Below are 7,141 nucleotides of genomic sequence, written 5' to 3'. Positions count from 1 at the left end.
TTATCCAATTAGTCGAAAGAAGCCAATTTGGGGGGATGCCTAGTGAAGACCCTCATTCTCATATGGAGGCTTTTTGCGATTATTGTGATGCGATTTCTCAAACCGGTGTAACTCAAGACCAAATTCGATGGGTCTTATTTCCTTTTTCTCTAATTGTCACCGCGAAACAATGGTTGAAAAGCCTTGATAAGGCTGCTCTCGGAATTGATTCTTGGAAAAAGTTGGCTCTAGCTTTCTACAAAAACATCTATCCACCGGAAAAGACTAACATGCTAAGAGCTCAAATTATGGGCTTTAAGCAAAGGGATGAAGAATCTTTGTATGAAGCTTGGGAGCGATTCAAAGGAATTTTCCGCTCATGTCCTCACCATGGACTTAGCGAGTGGTTCTTGGTACAACAATTTTGGAACGGTCTGTATGAAGATTCGAGGAACATTCTCAACATTGGATCAAATGGAATGTTCACCGAAGTTGATGACAATCAAACTTTGAACAAAATTGAGGAAATGGCGGTCCATAACTCACAATATAGTAGACCTCGCAAGGCTACTAGAGGAGGGAAGCACGAAGTGGACTCCGTTACTCAATTGGGTGCTCAACTTAGTGCTCACATTGATACCATCAATTTGAAGTTTGAAAAAGCTATGGCTAGACTTGAAGAAGCCTCAAAATCACCAAAGCATCATGTTAATGCCATGACGGCATCTTCATCAATCCCAAGTGGGATATGTGAGAATTGTGGAACTTTGGGACATGACCAAAGTGAATGTAGGGGAACAAATGAACAAGTGAATGCTTTCCAAGCATACAAGAGTGGTACCCCTTATTCCAACTATTACAATGAAAACACCAAGTTCCATCCAAATATCTCATACAAAAGCCAAAATGTTCAAAACCCTCAAACAACATACACCCCACCTCCCATGAGAAACCATAATCAAAGACCCTTTTACAGCCAAAACCAAGGTTACCAAAATCAATCTCCATACAATCAACAAAATGACCAAGGTTTTGATGTTCAAAAAGTAGTCCTTCAAATGCAAAAAAATCAACAAGAGTTTTTCACTCAAATGCAAAAAGATAGTCAAGCAAAGGAAACCACCATCAACAACATCCTAGCTCACACCAAAATGTTGGAAACCCAATTGACTCAACTAGCATCCTCAAACTTACAAAGACAAAAGGGGCAATTACCACCTCAAAGTAATCCCCCAAGACATGAAACGGTTAGTGCCATTCACTTGAGAAGTGGTACAAGGTATGAAGCACCGAAGAAGCAAGTTGAGGATGGAGTTGTGGAAGCTAGTGATAAAGAAAAAATTGTGCAAAACTCCAAGGATGGAGAACCATCAAAAGAAGAAATTTCAAGGAAAAATGAAGACAAGGTCAAGGAGAAGGAGCCCATTGTGATTAGACTTCCTTTTCTAATTCGTCCAGCCAAGCCCAAATTTGATGATCAACTTGGAAAATTTATGGAAATTGTGAAGAATTTGGAAGTCTCAATTCCTTTCACGGAATTAATCAATCACGTGCCGGCCTATGCGAAATACATGAAAGACATCCTCACAAAGAAGAAGTCGATCCGGAAGCTTGAGACTATCGCCTTCACTAAGGTGAGTAGTGCAATACTTCAAGGGAGTTCACCTCCAAAACTCAAGGATCCGGGAAGCTTCTCAATACCGTGTACCATTGGCGACACCACGATCAACAAAACCTTATGTGATCTAGGGGCTAGTGTGAGTGTTATGCCGTACTCGGTGAGTAAAAGGTTGGGGATGGGAGAGCTTAAATGCACCAATATTACACTCCAAATGGCCGATAGATCGACGAAGACACCATTAGGGATTTGGGAAGATGTTCCCTGCATTTAATTGGGAAATTTTTCATCCCGGTGGACTTTGTCATTGTTGACATGGAAGAAGATTCCAACATTCCAATCATTCTAGGAAGACCTTTATTACACACCGCGGGTACGGTGATTGATGTGAAACATGGAGAGCTCACTCTAGAAGTGGGAGATGAGAGCATAACTTTCAATCTTGACAAGACCATGAGAGCCCCTCGTTTACATGAACCATGTTTTATGGTTGATTATTATAGCCGGAAGGATGATAGGAAGAAGTCGGAATTCCAATGGAAGAAGAAAATTGAAGATGCTCCATTCAAAGAGCAAGTGAATCGTAACAAAGAGAGCTTGAAAAGCTCACCAAAGTCAAGCAATGAAGAGGATGGCCTCATTGGCCAAGACAAGAAAATGGGAGAGTTGTCTCTATCAACTCAAGAGATCTTTAGTGATCAAGTAAATGAAGTTTGTGGTCTTTGGGACGATGAGTTTGAAGGGATTTTCAATCCCTATATTGGTAATGCTATCGATCAAGACCGACAACAAGGGCAAAGATCTATTGAAGATCTTTATCATGATAATGAACAAGCTTTTGATTACTTCTTCAAGGTGTTGAGCAACATCAACAACACCTTGGACATGCCCCCATGACATCTCACTAAGGATGAGAGTTTGGTAGAGTCCTCCCTAAACCACCATTTGTAAATATTTCTAACTCCCTAACTCCATTTTAATTCTTACATTGCATTTTTGTCATTTTTGGATTTTTATGCTTTGATCAAGATAATTATCATTTTTGAGAGAAGTGAGGGAGGGACTAATGATTTCAATTGATGTGTAGTGCTTTAGCTTAGTGTGGGGATAGCAATTGCCTAGGCTATTCATGCCTTAGTAGTGCCCCCACAATGAAGAACACGGGATTTCGAAGAATGAAAAATTACACGGGATAAGGAAGTACACGGATGGAACTGAATTCGGGTAAAAGGGGCAGAATCCGAGCGTTTTCAAGTGAATCCGCTCGTCTTCAGGCAACCCGGGCGTATTTGTCATAAGACGCCGGTCCCTCTGAGCTGAATTTTTGAAATTTTGGGACTGTTGACAAATCCGGGCATCCTGCAAAAGAATCCGCCCGTCCTCAAAAAGACGCCCGTCCTGAAAGAGAAGACGCCCGTCTTTTTGGCTGAGAAAAACAAGAAAAATCACTGGAAAGGAATCCGCCCGTCTTCAGTGAAAGACGCTCGTCCCGCAGCTGAACAATCCGAGCGTCTTTGCTGAAAAACGCCCATCTTTAGGCGAGATTCCTGAAACCCAGAACAGACAGAATCCGGGCGTCCCGAAGGAAAACCGCCCGTCTTCCCCCTGCAATTCAAATTTTTCGGGTCTTTTATAAACCCCATCCCCCATTCATTTCTTCATTCCTTCATTCAAAACACTACCCATAAACCCCAAAACTCAAAACCCTCATCCTCTCCATCACCAAAACAAGATTTCCTCAACTACATTCATCAAAATCAAATCAAAACATCCTTTCAACAACATTTAATCACTCCTCTTTCAACAAAAATCAAACCAAGCACCAAAATCTTCAACCTTTGAGTCGATTTTTGAGTTCATAAAGGCGAAGCCTCTTATCTTAAAATCGATTTGGGTATACTTGGAAATTGAAGATTTTCACTCTTTTCTTGGTTCAAGCATCAATGGCAAGGACAAAAGGAGCAACAAAGGCACCAAAGGCAAAGACACTCTCAACAAGACAAAAGAGTCTTCAAGCAAAGAAAGCCTCATTGGCTATGGTGGTAGCTAGTTCAAACTTGGAAGTGCAACAACAACAACCTCCCTTGGAAGCAACAACATCAACTACTCCGGAAATTGCTCAACTTTCGAACTATCCGGAGGTAATTTTCATCTCTAACTCCCATAGGGAAACTTTTGCCAAGTATGCTAGAAAATCCTTTCTATCCACCAAGTTTATTTGTGAAGATGCCTTAGATAAGTTGGGTGTCCTTGAGCAAACTAGAGCCTTCTTTGAAGCCATGGAGTTGGGCAAATTGTTTGCAACAAAAGAATTGACATACCTCTCCCTTACCTTAGAATTCTTGAGTTCTTTGAAAGTTACAAAGGTTGACACTATGGAAAACATCGAGTTCCGCCTTGCTAATGTTAGTAGGCGCATCACCTTTGAGGAAATGGGTAAAGAATTGGGTCTTAGTGATTCACCTAGTTATTTCAATAATGTTGGCAAGTATGACCCCGCTCCTCTTTGGAAGGCGATTTCCGGAAGGAAATTTGAGAACTTTCATGCTAGTCGCGCTCTATTAGTCCACCATCCGGGCATTAGAGTGTGGCACAAGGTCATAGGGAATACCATCATTGCAAGAAAAGACACCAACCACTTTACCAAGCTCGATTTCGTTCTTCTTGAGTCGGCCTTAAATATTGGAAGGGAATTCACCAAGACTTTCAATTCTCTAAGGCTTTTGGTGGATAGATGGCTAAATGTTGATTGTGGGAAGCAAGGCACTACCGTTATTGTGAATGGAGGTCTAGTCACTCTTTTGGCTAAGTACTTTGATCCGAAGTTCAACAAGGATAGCAAGTATGTGGCGAAAAAGGGTGGTCATCTCATTGATGTGGATGCTATGATAAACAAATACAAGTGGGTCTCTCATAACCCTCTTGACACCAAGTATGGGTGGCTCACTAGTGAGGCTAGATCTTTTACTTTGCCTTCAAAGATTTGTCGTTTAAGTGTCCATCGGACCAACTATCTCCTTCCCCTCTCAAAAGAGGCCGAATACATCATCCAACAACAAAGGGGTGAAATTAAAATGCCCTCCTCTTCCATCGTCACACCACCTTACCCTTTCAAGTACCTAGAGTTCAAACCCGAAGGTGTTGAAGCAAGCAAAGATTATATGACTCTTCTTTTGCAAGAGATGCACAAGCAAGCTTTTAAGGATCGGGAAGATGCTTACTTAGCCCAATATCCACCCCTTCTTCATTTAGCTAGGCAAGGACTTCTTGATCCTTCATGTCCTTTGCCTAGTTGGGCGGATAGGGAAGTCTTCTTTCCGAGTGCATCAAGAGGTGAGATTCCGGATGACGATGAGGTTGTCGGTGATGCGGTTGATGATAGCATTGATGAAGAGGCTAGTGAAGAAGAAGAAGAGGATGATGAACAAAGTGAACAAGAAAGTGAAGAAGGTAGTGGTGATGAGTCCACTTCTATTGAGGAAGATGATGATGATGATGATATGATGGAAGATTAGCAAGCTTTGGAGGCTCATACCCTCTTGAGGTTTGTCTATTTCTCTCTTTATTTTATTTATTTATCTTGATCATGGTTGGAGCAGTCCTAGCAACATAGAGGACTAATACCTCGGCCCCATTGAGGTGTTCTTATTTTATTGCTCCCACTTTTGAAAATCCAAAATGACAAATTTAGTTTCATGCATTGCATCGTGTGTGCATGAACTACACCCAACCTTAAGACATTAGAAATAATGTCTAACTCGGTTTGGGGAAGTACATGCATACACAACGGGAGGTAATCTAAATTACGCTCTCCGTCATAAACAAAAACCATGCATCATGTAGTGTAGATTAGTGTAGCTTGCATTTAGTGTAGAATTCATGCATCATGCTTGCATCATTTTGGCCATTGCGGACAATGCCCATATTAGTGTGGGGATAGGGAATTCTTACTTAACTTTTATTCCAAAAGCCAAAAAAATTGAAAAAATTCGAAAAAAAACCATAAAAATTTGAAAAATTGAAAAACCAAAAACAAGTTCATTTCCTTTGTAGTGTAGTCTTGTATATATTGTTGTATATATTGTGTTTGTTTTACCCTTGTTCACATTGATCGACTACGCCACATCCGAGATATGAGGATATTGAAGACCGCATGGTATGATCTTTCCAATCTCCTTTTTCCTCTTTATGTTAATGACTATGTGGCTTTATTTTGATTGATGCGGTAAACAATGTGAACTTAGGACTTGCATTTAGTGTATATGTCATACTAGTTGGTAGAATCATTTGCATTAGGATGTTTATATGTTAGTTGCATCACGGCATGTAGTTGCATGTTAGAAAATTTTGCGAAACCGTCTACTTGGGAAACTTGACAAGTGTATATAGGCCCTAGTAGATGCTTTTTGTTATTAAGACTTTGCTTGTTAGAATACTTGTAAAACACCCTAGGATGTGTCATGCTAGTATCCTTTGACCCATGGATTAAGGCCTGGTCAAGAGTACCTTGTGGTGTGATAACTCCTTGACTACCGTTTATTCCAAGGTGACCCTTGAAACCATGCATCCATCCATCATCCATGTTCTACCACATTTTTGTCATCAAAGGGAATGGGCATAAAAAGAAATCAATTTGAGTTCAATGAAATGAAAAATGAAAGAAAGTTTGCAAAAAAAAATGCATCAAATGAAAAGAGGAGCAAAAATAGAACTCCTAAAGCTTCAAATATAAGCCACCCTCACTACATATGGGGTGACTTTGAAAATGTTCAAAGTGAAATGCAAAGAAAGGTTGAAAGTTGTCAAGTGTTGAAATGCCAAAAAGCAAAAAGAAATGGCAAGGAAGTGTTCTCAAATGTCAAAAGCCACAAGAAATTGGGGGGAAAAACAAAAACAAAAGCAAACTCCCAAAGTATAACTCAAATATCTATTGATCCCTTTATCCATTGTATCCATTTTTGTGCATGGTAGAGAGGGGACGACCCTTCTTCTTGTCTAGGCAAGAGGGGGAATTCCGCGATCCTCCAGTGTTTCTAACACCATAGGGAGTCTACTCTTCACAAAAGCATTTAACGATTGAGGACAAAGGTACCCTAGCTTGACACAATTTGGAGGTGATTTATTGGTATCCTTCTAGGCTTAGTAGTTTGAAGATTTTGCATCTATGAAGGAGTGTGTACCCTTGAATTGCTTCCCTTGTAGATACTTTTCGCCACTTAGATGAGGAAAGTGGCTATTCTTTTGTAGATGCATCCATTATTTCTTTTGTGTGCTTAATGTTTGGATGTGTCGCCATTTTGGCAAGACCCAACTTGCCTTGCAAGAAGGCATCCTACCTCATGGTTGTCTTGTTGTGAGTTGAAGGGGAGGAGTGAGACCCGCTAATTATCTCATATCGGCTATATTATTAGGTTAGTTTAAAATAATGGTCCTAGTCTTTGTCACCTCTTTTCTCGGGATGAGCAAAGGTTTGGTTTGGGGATATTTGATGTAACCATAATTAGAGCATATTTAGTCCCCGAATTAGCCTTGTTCCCATGCTTT

The 7,141-nt window shown here is 40.5% G+C and overlaps 1 non-coding gene across 1 annotated transcript; it reads right to left on the bottom strand.

The window, feature by feature from the left end:
* Nucleotides 1-269: 269 nt before the first annotated feature.
* Nucleotides 270-376, bottom strand: LOC141624497 (small nucleolar RNA R71). The gene has a single exon (XR_012534303.1). It is a non-coding gene; the product is annotated as a small nucleolar RNA R71 (small nucleolar RNA).
* Between the last annotated feature and the right edge of the window lie 6,765 nt (nt 377-7,141).

The sequence above is a fragment of the Silene latifolia genome, chromosome X (assembly GCF_048544455.1).
Source record: "Silene latifolia isolate original U9 population chromosome X, ASM4854445v1, whole genome shotgun sequence".
NCBI lineage: Eukaryota > Viridiplantae > Streptophyta > Magnoliopsida > Caryophyllales > Caryophyllaceae > Silene > Silene latifolia.
The sequence above is the reverse complement of the archived record's forward strand: the minus strand, read 5'-3'. Positions and strand labels throughout refer to the sequence as shown.